Genomic DNA, 13,734 nt, shown 5'->3' on the forward strand with positions numbered 1-13,734 from the left:
TGTGTCTGTTTACAGTTGATTGTATCATGCATTGTAAATATGTTATCGAATGATATTAGCCCTCTTTTTGCCTGGGAACCATCTGTGAATGGAGTTTGATTTTTGTGTGTTTATTTGCTATTTGAAATCATTTGGTGAAAAGCTTATAAGATCAAATTTTAGTGGATGAGTTCTTCATGAACTCTGCACTTCAGCTATTCATTGTTTGTGGTATGTTATCTAAGGGTATGTCCTTAGAAGGGTCTGTTCCACGCGCAGGGCCAGGTAGGCAGGCAGAGCTTCAGAGTCTCAATGCGTGGATGAGACGATGGTGTAGAGAGGAGGGGTTTACGTTCATTAGGAACTGGGGAAACTTTTGGGATGGGGGGAGCCTATACAGGAGAGATGGGCTCCACCTAAACCAAAGTGGAACCAGACTGCTGGCACTAAACATTAAAAAGGTTGTAGAGCAGTTTTTAAACTAGGAGATGGGGGAAAGACGACTGCTGCAGAGGAGCATGTGGATCAGACACAGACTTCTCTTAGGGGAGAGGCTAATGATAGAGAATCTCCAGGTTATAGTCAGGAGCAGAGGATGGAAGAGGATAATGTAAGGGCCAGATCAGATGATAAACAGTCACATAAAAAAGAATCTGACACATCAGAAAAGGGCAGACAAACAGGGACAAGTTTTTAAAGTGCTTGTACACAAATACTAGAAGTCTGAATAATAAGATGGGTGAACTAGAGTGCCTTGTGATAAAGGAGGATATTGATATAATAGGCATCACAGAAACCTGGTGGACTGAGAGCAATCAATGGAACACAATCATTCCGGGGTACAAAATATATCAGAAGGACAGAACAGGTCGTGCAGGGGGGAATGGCACTATATGTAAAAGAAAATGTAGATTCAAATGAAGTAAAAATCTTAAGCGAATCCACATGTTCCATAGAGTCTCTATGGATAGAAATTTCATGCTCTAATAAAAATATAACATTAGGGATCTATTATCGACCACCTGACCAGGACAGTAATAGTGATGATGAAATGCTAAGAGAAATTAGAGAGGCTATCAAAATTAAGAACCCAATAATAGTGGAGGATTTCAATTATCCCCATATTGACTGGGAACATTTCACTTCAGGACGAAATGCAGAGATAAAATTTCTTGATACTTTAAATGACTGCTTCGTGGAGCAGCTGGTATGGGAACCCACAAGGGGAGAGGCAACTCTAGATTTAATCCTGAGTGGAGCGCGGGAGCTGGTCCGAGAGGTAACTATAGCAGGACCACTTGGAAATAGTGACCATAATACAATAGCATTCAACATCCCTGTGGTGGGAAGAACATCTCAACAGCCCAACACTGTGGCATTTAATTTCAAAAGGGGGAACTATGTAAAAATGAAGGGGTTAGTTAAACAGAAGTTAAAAGGTACAGTGACTAAAGTGAAATCCCTGCAAGCTGCATGAGTGCTTTTTAAAGACACCATAATAGAGGTCCAACTTCAATGTATACCTCAAATTAAGAAACACAGTAAAAGAACTAAAAAAGAGCCACCGTGGCTTAACAAGCATGTAAAAGAAGCAATGAGAGATAAAAAGACTTCCTTTAAAAAGTGGAAGTTAAATCCTAGTGAGGCAAATAGAAAGGAGCATAAACACTGCCAAATTAAGTGCAAGAGTATAATAAGAAAAGCCAAAGAGGAGTTTGAAGAAAGGCAAGCCAAAAACTCCAAAGGTAATAACAAAATGTTTAAGTACATCAGAAGCAGGAAGCCTGCTAGACAACCAGTGGGACCCCTTGATCGAGATACAAAAGTAGTGCTTAAAGATGATAAAGTCATTGCGGAGAAACTAAATGGATTCTTTGCTTCAGTCTTCACGGCTGAAGATGTTAGGGAGATTCCCAGACCTGAGCTGGCTTTTGTAGGTGACAAATCTGAGGAACTGTCACAGATTAAAGTGTCACTAGAGGAGGTTTTGGAATTAATTGATAAACTCAACATTAACAAGTCACCTGGACCAGATGGCATTCACCCAAGAGTTCTGAAAGAACTCAAATGTGAAGTTGCGGAACTATTAACTAAGATTTGTAACCTGTCCTTTCAATCGGCTTTGGTACCCAATGACTGGAAGTTAGATAACGTAACGCCAATATTTAAAAAGGACTCTAGAGGTGATCCCGGCAATTACAGACCGGCAAGTCTAACATCAGTACCGGGCAAATTAGTCGAAACAATAGTTAAGAATAAAATTGTCACACACATAGAAAAACATAAACTGTTGAGCAATAGTCAACATGGTTTCTGTAAAGGGAAATCATGTCTTACTAATCTATTAGAGTTCTTTGAAGGGGTCAACAAACATGTGGACAAGGGGGATCCAGTGGACATAGCATACTTAGATTTCCAGAAAGCCTTTGACAAGGTCCCTCACCAAAGGCTGTTACATAAATTAAGCTGTCATGGGATAAAAGGGAAGGTCCTTTCATGGATTGAGAACTGGTTAAAAGACAGGGAACAAAGGGTAGGAATTAATGGTCAATTCTCAGAATGGAGAGGGGTAACTAGTGGTGTTCACCAAGGGTCAGTCCTAGGACCAATCCTATTCAATTTATTCATAAATGATCTGGAGAAAGGGGTAAACAGTGAGGTGGCAAAGTTTGCAGATGATACTAAACTGCTCAAGATGGTTAAGACCAAAGCAGACCGTGAAGAACTTCAAAAAGATCTCACAAAACTAAGTGATTGGGCAACAAAATGGCAAATGAAATTTAATGTGGATAAATGTAAAGTAATGCACATTGGAAAAAATAACCCCAATTATACATAAAATATGATGGGGGCTAATTTAGCTACAACAAGTCAGGAAAAAGACCTTGGAGTCATCGTGGACAGTTCTCTGAAGATGTCCACGCAGTGTGCAGAGGCAGTCAAAAAAGCAAACAGGAAGTTAGGAATTGTTAAAAAGGGGATAGAGAATAACTGAGAATATATTATTGTCCTTATATAAACCCATGGTACGCCTACATCTCAAATACTGTGTACAGATGTGGTCTCCTCACCTCAAAAAAGATATATTGGCACTAGAAAAGGTTCAGAAAAGGGCAACTAAAATGATTAGGGGTTTGGAGAGTGTCCCATATGAGGAAAGATTAAAGAGGCTAGGACTCTTCAGCTTGGAAAAGAGGAGACTAAGAGGGGATATGATAGAGGTATATAAAATCATGAGTGATGTGGAGAAAGTGGATAAGGAAAAGTTATTTACTTATTCCCATAATACAAGAACTAGGGGTCACCAAATGAAATTAATGGGCAGCAAGTTTAAAACAAATAAAAGGAAGTTCTTCTTCACGCTGCGCACAGTCAACTTGTGGAACTCCTTACCTGAGGAGGTTGTGAAGGCTAGGACTATAACAGCATTTAAAAAAGAACTGGATAAATTCATGGTGGTTAAGTCCATAAATGGCTATTAGCCAGGATGGGTAAGGAATGGTGTCCCTAGCCTCTGTTTGTCAGAGGATGAGATGGATGGCAGGAGAGAGATCACTTGATCATTGCCTGTTAGGTTCACTCCCTCTGGGGCACCTGGCATTGGCCACTGTCGGTAGACAGATACTGGGCTATACGGACCTTTGGTCTGACCCGGTATGGCCGTTCATATGTTCTTATGTCTTTGCTGAACTGGGGGTGTAACTTCCATTTTGAGGAGGCATACCCGCACTAGCTCTGATCAAACTAGTGTGTTTAAAAACTTAATTGTAGCCACGATGGCGGAAGTAACAGGAAGGGTTAGCCACACTGACTACATACCTGTCTGAGACACTAAACACATACTCAGGGCAGCTAGTCTCTCCCAATGCTCATCCTGCTGCAGCTACACTTTAAGTTTAGCATGCTAGCTCAATCCTAGCTGGCTCCGGGGTGTCTCCTTGGGCTGTGAATTACACCCCATCTTGTAGTGTAGACACACCCTAAGCCACATGGGAATGTTCTTACTTCCTTCTTGAATGACTGATACTTTTAAAGCAAAAAAAAAAAATAGCAAATAATGAAGAGTGAAATCAAGTATAAGGAATGCTCTTGTTCACATACACCTGAATAAGTGAATTCACTGCAAGTGAATACGGATATTCGGGCAAAGACATACATGAACCTACTTGCACAAGTGTTCATGTATAGTTCATGCTCTGATTCAGCAAGGTACATGAAGCCGGTGGGACTACTCACATGGTTTAAGCTGTGTACCTGGCTGAATCAGGACCTTAGAGGTACAAACAGAGTTGAATTGGCCAGCAATCTGGAATTCAAATAAAATATTGTGACAAAGTTTTCACTATTCAGCTCTAGATCTGTAGCTATATAGATTCACCAGCCATTTCCCCCCCCTGCACTGAAGGAAGCAGGAGATGCAAGTGCCAGTGCAGACTCAGGTCTGTACTAGTAGCCACGAGTGCCATTGCTGGACAAATAGGGGAAGATTCCTTCCCCCTTACCACCATGGCACCTGCCATCGCACAGCCCAGTTGTTTGGACTGCCTGTTTGAGGAAGGATTTGCACCTTATTGAATAATGTGCATTGCACAAATGCCTGAGCAATTCAATGGTCCAATGAGGCTACACGAGGAAAGGCTGCTGAGTTAGACTGCAGTCTATGCTATACGTTAACATTTTACAAAACAGTCTGTTACAATAGGTAGGTTTTATTGACGCAGCAAAGAGCAACATGACTTTCCTTCCTTCCTACTTGCTTGACTTTTTGCCTTCCAGACAAAACTGAAGTGGGCAGGCTGAGATGGCAGATAACTTTTTGTAGTATTTTTCTTTGAGTTCTGCTTCAATTATTTTTACAGTGTCATGTCCTGTTTTTACTGAGCTTTTAAAAATATTGATGATTAGTAGTTACCAGGAATATAGGACGGCCTTAAAAATAAACCTGTATCTGTTAACAAGTTTGCATTTTTTATTTAATAATTCACCATCTGTGAGGAAGATCTAGTATCATTCTTCCATTCCATCCCATTGAGAGGTCTCTCAAACCATATGAGACATACTGAAATAGACACTAGCAGGATATTTCTCAGAACTGCTTTTTCTCTTTCTGGCATGGTGGTTACAGTTCAGGACTAGGAGTCCTGCAATCTCACTTTTCTAATCTAATCTGTTACTGGTTTGTCTTGTGACCAAGAGTTATTACCATCACTGTGACACAAGTTCCTACCTGTAAATTGGGGATAACACATACCTGCCTCACAGGTGTTCTATGAGATTTAATGCAGAAAGTTTTGTAAAAAGCTTTGAGATTGTTGGATGGAAGGTGCTAAAGGAGTGAAAAATAATATTACTTCTCCTTGGAATCTTGAAAATGAAGTCTTTCCATATATAACTTGTTTTCCTTTGTGCACACAAATATTTTATAGAAAGGGTCTGAATGAACTTTGAAATACTTGTTTTAAAATAACACGTACTATTATGTGGACTGTGCAAACAGAAGAAAATATTAGGTCAAAGTCTGGACCTAAGACTCTTGACTGTATCACTTTAATATTGTTGTATCTAACATAAGCATTCATAAATGATAAGATGCAGTTCTTTTGTCAAGAGGCAGTGTGTGACAGTGTGTAGGGGAAGATAAGATGTGGAAAGTCTAGTTGGACTGAGTGCAGCAGAGAAATCTGGAATGGCTGCAGTGTAATAAAGCAGTGTTAGAGTTAATCCATCTTTATTTTCTGTTCCACTCAATTGAACACCACAAACATGAATTTGACAGATTTTAGTAAAGGGCTGGATGAAATCCAGGCTACAATGGTTGCAATGGATACAAAGTTTAAAAGTTCTGGCTCAAGACTGCAGGAAGCGGGGGGTGAGGGAAGGATCTTGGACTTAATGATTGATAGACACAACACAAATTAAATTGATGAGCTGGAAAACAAGTCCAGATTAAGAAATATAATGTTGGCAGAGGCTCATGAAAATATGGTAACTGGATATCTTGAGATGTATTATGGATTATGAAGGTGCTGAGAGATGGATAATTTATCATTCTCTTAACAATGCGTCATGGTCTTTGTACCCTGAGATTGGTCAATCAAACAACACCAAGTAAAGTATAGTGGGCAACACTTAGTATTTGGGGCCATGATTTCATAATTGTCATGTAAATATGAATCTAGAGTTCAGGTTTCAAAAATTTTTTAAAAATTTGTGCTACAGCCCAGTATTGTAGCCCAAGTAAGTGTTTAGGATTGTCAAAATGGGAATAACAATATGGGCCTGGAGCACAATTTGCTTTATTCTGCCAAACTGAGGCTAAGAGTATTTATTTTTTTTCCACCTCTCCAATGCCACTGTTTTTTTTTTTTCTGGCTAAGGATGTGGAATATATATCTGCCTAAAGAGTGGAGGAATTTCTTCATAATTGTTGGCATGTGGGGGAATTTTCATAATGGCATCTTTGCTTACCTATGTCCCTCACTGCTTATCACAGTTTCTGATGCTGAGTGTAATGAGGTCTCTATAGTGTTATAAGTATTAGTCACTAATAGAGCTATTATCTGTAATTTACAAAGTTCTTTATAGCAAAATAATAATTTCCCCACCCTGTGAAACTTGCTAACATTGTACCCTTGTTGGGCTCAGGAAAGTGTGAAAACATTGGCCTTTGGCCAGAAAAATGTTCCTATTGTTTTATGAAACAAAAGCTGGCAAAAAGCAGCTTTTTCATTTTAACCCCATCTTCACTGCTGTGAAGCAAACTGTAATTTAGGTTTCTTCTGCAGATAAAATATTCTACAAATAAAAGAAGGCAATCAATAGGGGCTTCTATGCTGGGTTGGTGTTCTCCTAATTCCTGTTTTTTCCCCAACTTGTTCCAGGCTAGCCCTTTTGTGATAGGTTTCTCTTTATCTGCTCATACACATCTGTCACTTTACCTAAGAGGTCCTCATTACTTTTGTGCCAGTGCAGATGAAGCAATGTCACAGTGTTGGTAGAGCTGGTTCTTATATTATTGGGGCTGAAGCAGTTCTGTGCATCAGTTGGTAAGAAGGATAAAGCCCAGCATGATCAATGAGTACCTGTAAAGGGAAAGCAGAATCTGCTCCAGTAGAGCAGGTTGAAAATTTTATGACAGAAGTTTCCTGTTGGAAAATGCCAATTCAATGGAATGAAAATGTTCTGCATGAACACGTCAATTCCATTTAAACGTTCCACAACTCCCTGGGCTGCCCAGCTCCCTGGCTGGGTGTCCAGCTCCCTGGCTGAGTGTCTAGCTCCATGGCTGGCTTGCTTCCTAGGATCCCTGAACAGCTGACTTCTGGGCTACATGACATCCTGGCTTGTGAACATCTGGGACTGTCTGTATCATTTATGAATTCTGGTTGATATTATGGAGTCATTATGAAATGTTACTATGAAAAACTGCTATATCATGAATTCCTGTGTGTATCCACCATTGTGGACGTGATAGGACATGTACCAGGCGCATTCCATGCTGAGGGTAAAGGGATGGTACTTAAGGTCAATGATGGTGCTTTGACTACACAAAAGTTACGTGAGAGAGTAGCTGCAGCCTTGAAAAACTAGTCTGAGCTTACCTTTCTGATGGGAGGGTGGTGGGTTTTTTGTTTTTGGGAACAGTGGAAAGTTACAGATACAGAACAAAGCAGCCAGGGGACCAGAAGGGGCTAAAATAAGGAAACACACAGGAACAGAGGGAGCCAGGCAGGAAAAGAAAGCAGTCCTGGGCTGGAGACAGCAAGGTCACAGAAGCTGGGGAGGAGATTTCATGAGGGAAAAGCAGCCCAGCACAGGAACCTCCATGAAGCAGGGGGCCTGATCTGCTTTCCTAAGCCCAGATGGCACTAAGGCAGGGGTGGGCAAAATAGGATGTGCGGGTTGCATCTGGCTCACCTAACAATTAGATCTGGCCTGCGGGCTGCTGATAGAATTGCCGAGAGGTAGGGGGGACCCAGCTTCGGGCCCTGGAAGGGTCAGAGCTGGGGGCCTAGCCTCCCTCAGCCAGCTCTTCAGCGGTACCCAGCCCACGCTGCCCAGGCTATGCTGAAGGGCTGGCTGGGGGAGGCTAGCCCCCAGCCCCGACCCTTCAGCTCGAGGCCTTGTTCCTTCTAAGACCCAGAGCTGGCCACTCCTCACCTTACCCAGGGGCCCGGCAGTTCTGGTCTGGGCTGGTTACCTGGTAGGTTCATGACCAGCATTTTATGTGGGATTTAGAACTGTTCAGTACGATCATACAGGATTCTTGAAATATGACAAGCAGTTCACATGTTGCTAGGCATCAAACACATAACTAAACTAGCCCCACAAGAGAGTATTTCTCCTAAAAAATAACATGCATGGTAAATTTTTTTTTAATTTCATTTATTTTAAACTTAATCTCTTTAAAAATACAGAGGACCACAGTAATAATCACTGATGAGTTTTCCGATTTGTCTTAAGTTGTTGGTAATTATCTTCCTTGTCTGGTATATGAACAAAAAACGCTGATGTTTTATGAAGTCAGAAATTAATAATAACTAAGGCCCTGACCCTGCAACAAACTCCTTGGGGAATCAAAATAAAAGCCAATAGGGCTTTGTTTAGGTGCAAACCTTCATTCTCACAGAGCTTATTGCAGGATCAAAGGCAAAAAAGAGAAGAAGGTAAATACATTTTGTCTCATTCCTCCACCCCCCATTCCACAAAATCAACAACACTTAATAGATAGCATGACATTGGCTTGTAAATAAAGTGCTAATGGCAATCTATTTCATTGCCATGTGTTGACAAATAATTGAGTTTTCACCTTTGTTTGCAGCTACATCCACCTCCGACCCCCTAATTTTAAAATTAGTTTATCAAAAAAGAGGAAAGTAGATGCCAAATGCTGAGTATTTAACAAAGAATGGACTTCAAAATACTTTTTTACTGATGTGGCAAGGAAAACTGTGTGCTTACATTGCAAAGGAAGTGTGGGAGTATTCAAAGAATATAACTTACACCGTCATTTTGAGAGGGAACATGCATTCACATATAAGAACATGTCTGCCGAAGAGAAAGTTAGAAAAGCACATGAGATGGTTGCTCAAATGCAAAAAGAGTAAAGAAACTATCCACAGCACAAGAGAGAATTACAAGAATGAGCTACATGATTGCACACAAAATTGCCAAAAACAGCAAACCATTCTCTGAGGGAGAATTTATCAAGGAATGTTTGGTTGATTCTGCTGTGATATTGTCCCCAGACAGAAAAAGCAGCTCAAAAATGGTTCATTGTCAAAGTGAACTGTTGTGAGACACGTAGAAGAAATCTCGGAGAACCTGGACCAACAGTTGAAAAGGAAGGCAAATGATTTTTCATATTTCACACTGGCACTCGACGAAAGTTGTGACATTAAAGACACAGCCCAGTTGTTGATTTTCATTTGAGACAATACCACAAATTTTGAGCTCACAGAAGAACTGGCATCAATGCAGTCAATGAAAAATACGACTACTGGAAAAGATCTACTGGAGGCAGTAAATAAGTGTTTCAAAACTGAGATTGGAGTGGAAGAAATTGGTGAGTGTGACCACTGATGGAAGCCCTAATCTGACAGGCAAAAATGTTGGATTGTTGAAAAGAATACAAGACCAAGTGACAGAAACAAATGCAGAGCAGAAAATAATTTTTCTACATTGCATTATTCACTAAGAGGTCCTCTGCAAAAGTGTTCTGAAATTAAGCAATGTTGTGGATACAGTTACAAAACTGGTCAACTTTATTATAGCAAGAGCACTGAACCACAGCCAATTTGCCTCTCTGCTGGAGGACTCTGAGTCAGAGCTCAGGGATGTTCAGTACCATACAAATGTTAGATGGTTTAGTTTGGGGAAAGTTCTAAGAAGAGTGGGATATGAGAGCAGAGATGGATTTGTTATTGAAAGAAAAGATGTGGATTTCCCTCAACTGAACAACGTGAACTGGCTCTCTGATTTCGCATTTGCTATTGATGTTACGGGTCACATGAATGAACTGAATTTGAAACTAAAAGGTAGGGGGCTTTTTGCTCATGACATGTATTCCCTTGTCAAGTCTTTCATGACAAAGTTGCTCCTTTTCTCCCGTCAGATTGGAAACAAGCAGTTTACACACTTCCCCACTTTGCAACAGATTACAGTATCTGACCAGTGTGACAGTGCCACCCATAAGGCTTTATGGAAATATGCTTATATCTATCTATCTATCTATCTATCTATCTATCTATCTATCTATCTATAGATATATAACATAATTAGAATGTGTTTTATGCTACATATGCCATGTAACATATCTCTGTAAAGGTCATGATCTACTGAATCTATTCATCCTATTTGTATGCATGTATCATTTTTGTATTTGAATTTATGAATATTGTCTGCATACTTGTTTGGTTCTAAGCAGGCTATAGTGAAGCAGTTGGTCAGCTTTCTGAGAAAAAGCTATTCTCAGTAAGTGCCCCATCAAGAAACACTTAAGCCAACAATGAACTTGGAGACACCAAACCACATCTGGACTTTCCCAGGAATGTAGCTTGGCTGGTAAAGAACTCAGGGTACGTCTACACTACAGGATTATTCCGATTTTACATAAACCGGTTTTGTAAAACAGATTGTATAAAGTCAAGTGCACGCGGCCACACAAAGCACAATAATTCGGTGGTGTGCGTCCATGTACCGAGGCTAGTGTGGATTTCTGGAGTGTTGCACTGTGGGTAGCTATCCCGTAGCTATCCCATAGTTCCTGCAGTCGCCCCCACCCATTGGAATTCTGGGTTGAGATCCCAATGCATGATGGTGCAAAAACAGTGTTGTGGGTGATTCTGGGTAAATGTCGTCACTCATTCCTTCCTCCGTGAAAGCAATGGCAGACAATCATTTCGCGCCCTTTTTCCCTGGATTGCACTGGCAGATGCCATAGCATGGCAACCATGGACCCTGTTTTGCCTTTTGTCACCGTCACCGTATGTGTACTGGATGCTGCTGACAGAGGCAGTACAGCAGCGCTACACAGCGGCATTCATTTGCCTTTGCAAGGTAGCAGAGATGGTTACCAGTCGTTCTGTACCATCTGCTGTGCCATTGTAAATTGGTGATGAGATGACGGTTATCAGTCGTTCTGTACCGTCTGCTGCTGTCATGGGTGCTCCTGGCTGACCTTTGCTGAGGTCGGCCGGGGGCGCAAAGACAAAAATGGAAATGACCCCCCAGGTCATTCCCTCCTTTATGTTGTATCTAAAAATAGAGTCAGTCCTGCCTAGAATATGGGGCACGGGTACTAGAGAACCAGTGTATCAGAGAACCAGAGAGCACAGCTGCTCCGTGTCAGATCCCACAGAAATGATGAGCTGCATGCCATTCTAGGGGGTGTCCCTGCAACAGCCCCACCCGTTGCTTCCCTCCTCCGTCAACCCTTCTGGGCTACTGTTGCAGGGTCCCCCATTTGTGTGATGAAGTAATAAAGAATGCAGGAATAAGAAACACTGACTTTTTAGCGAGATAAAATGAGGGGGAGGAAGCCTCCAGCTGCTATGATAGTCCAGGCAGGACATTAAATGGTGGAGGGGAGAGGAGCGCAGCATCCCACTGCTATGATAGTCCAGGCAGTACAGAATCTTTTCTTTAGACATGAAAGGGGGGGGATGGAGTTCAGCCCCCAGTTGCTATGATGAGGACAGTTACCAGCCGTTCTGTACCATCTGCCGGGAATAACCAGGAGTCATTCCTATTTTTACCCAGGCACCCCCAGCCGACCTCATCTGAGGCCAGCCAGGAGCACTCACGGGCTGATGATGAGGACTCATAGACTCAAGGACTGGAAGGGACCTCGAGAGGTCATCGAATCCAGTCCCCTGCCCTCATGGCAGGACGGCTACCAGTCCTACTGCACTGTGCCATCTGCCACCGGGGAAGGAAGGGGAGGGGATGCTGCTGTTCATTGCCCCAGCACCGTGTCTACCAGCAGCATGCAGTAGACATATGGTGACATTGAAAGAAGTCAAGAAACAATTTTTTTCCCTTTTCTTTCACGGGGGGGAGGGGGAATAAGTTGACGAGATATACCCTGAACCACCCCGGACAATGTGTTTGACCCTACAAGCATTGGGAGCTCAGCCAAGAATGCAAATGCTTTTCGGAGACTGCGGGGACTCTGGAATAGCTGGAGTCCTCAGTACCCCCTCCCTTCCTCCATGAGCATCCATTTGATTCTTTGGCTTTCCGTTACACTTGTCACACAGCACTGTGCTGTGGACTCTGTATCATAGCCTGGAGACTTTTTTCAAATGCTTTGGCATTTCATCTTCTGTAACGGAGCTCTGATAGAACAGATTTGTCTCCCCATACAGCGATCAGATCCAGTATCTCCCTTACGATCTATGGTGGAGCTCTTTTTGGATTTGGGACTGCATCACCACCTGTGCTGATCAGAGCTCCACGCTGGGCAAACAGGAAATGCAATTCAAAAGTTCGCGGGGCTTTTCCTGTCTATGTGGCCAGTGCATCCGAGTTCAGATCGCTTTCCAGAGTGGTCACAGTGGTGCACACTGTGGGATACCGCCCGGAGGCCAGTACCGTTGATTTGCGGCCACACTAACCCTAATCTGATATGGTAATACCGATTTCAGCGCTACTCCTCTCATTGGGGAAGAGTACAGAAACCGTTTCTCATTGTGTGGACGGGTGCAGCATTAAATCGATTTAACGCTGCTAAAATTGGTATAAATGCTTAGTGTAGACCAGGCCTCAGTCATGCATGGACATGTGACTTGCTCAGGTGACGCCAATGCTCCATTTTGTAGCTGGATTTTGCATAGGAAAGAGGAGAGGGTCTCCACCCACAAGAGAAAGTCTATTTAAGCCTGTGGGAGACCCCTCCATTTTGTCTTCACCCCCAAAGATACCTGAAAGAAACTGGAACAAAGGGCAGTGACTGCAAGGGGTGTGATTGATTGCTGGACCCAGACTAAAAGGAGATTAGTTTTGTAAAAGGAAGCATTCTGGAACTGGTGAGGATCTTATCTGTATTCAGTTTCTTACTGTATTAGACATAGATTTGTGTATTTTATTTTATTTTACTTGGTAATTTACTTTGTTCTGTCTGTCACTACTTGGAACCACTTAAATACTACATTCTGTATTTAATAAAATCACCTTTTACTTATTAATTAACCCAGAGTATGTGTTAATACCTGGGTGGGCAAACAGCTGTGCATATCTCTCTATCAGTGTTATAGAGGGCAAACAATGTATTAGTTTACCCTGCATAAGCGTTATACAGGGCAAAATGGATTTATTTGGGTTTAGACCCCATTGGGAGTTGGGCATTTGAGAAAAGACAAGAACACTTCTGTTAGCTGCTTTCAGGTAAGCCTACAGCTGGTAGGGGACGTGGTTCAGACCTTGGTCTGGGTTTGCAGCAGGCTATCGAGTCTGGCTCAAACCAGGCAGGCACTGAAGTCCTAAGCTGACGGGGCAGGAAAGCAGGGGCAGAAGTAGTCTTGGCACATCAGTTGGCAGTTCCCAAGGAGGATTCTATAATCCAGCCCATCACAACCAGAACCTGGGAAGATACACGTCGTTACTGCTTGCTTTGCTTGCTGAATTTTCACGCTGCTTCAAGGATTGTAGAATGATAGAAAATGGCATGACTTTCATCTCCTCCCCTTTCACATATGATGTGGACAGCTATCCAAAGTGAGCTTATTGACTTGCAGTGTGATGCATTGCTTGCGG

This window comes from Gopherus flavomarginatus, chromosome 10 (genome assembly GCF_025201925.1).
Source record: "Gopherus flavomarginatus isolate rGopFla2 chromosome 10, rGopFla2.mat.asm, whole genome shotgun sequence".
NCBI lineage: Eukaryota > Metazoa > Chordata > Testudines > Testudinidae > Gopherus > Gopherus flavomarginatus.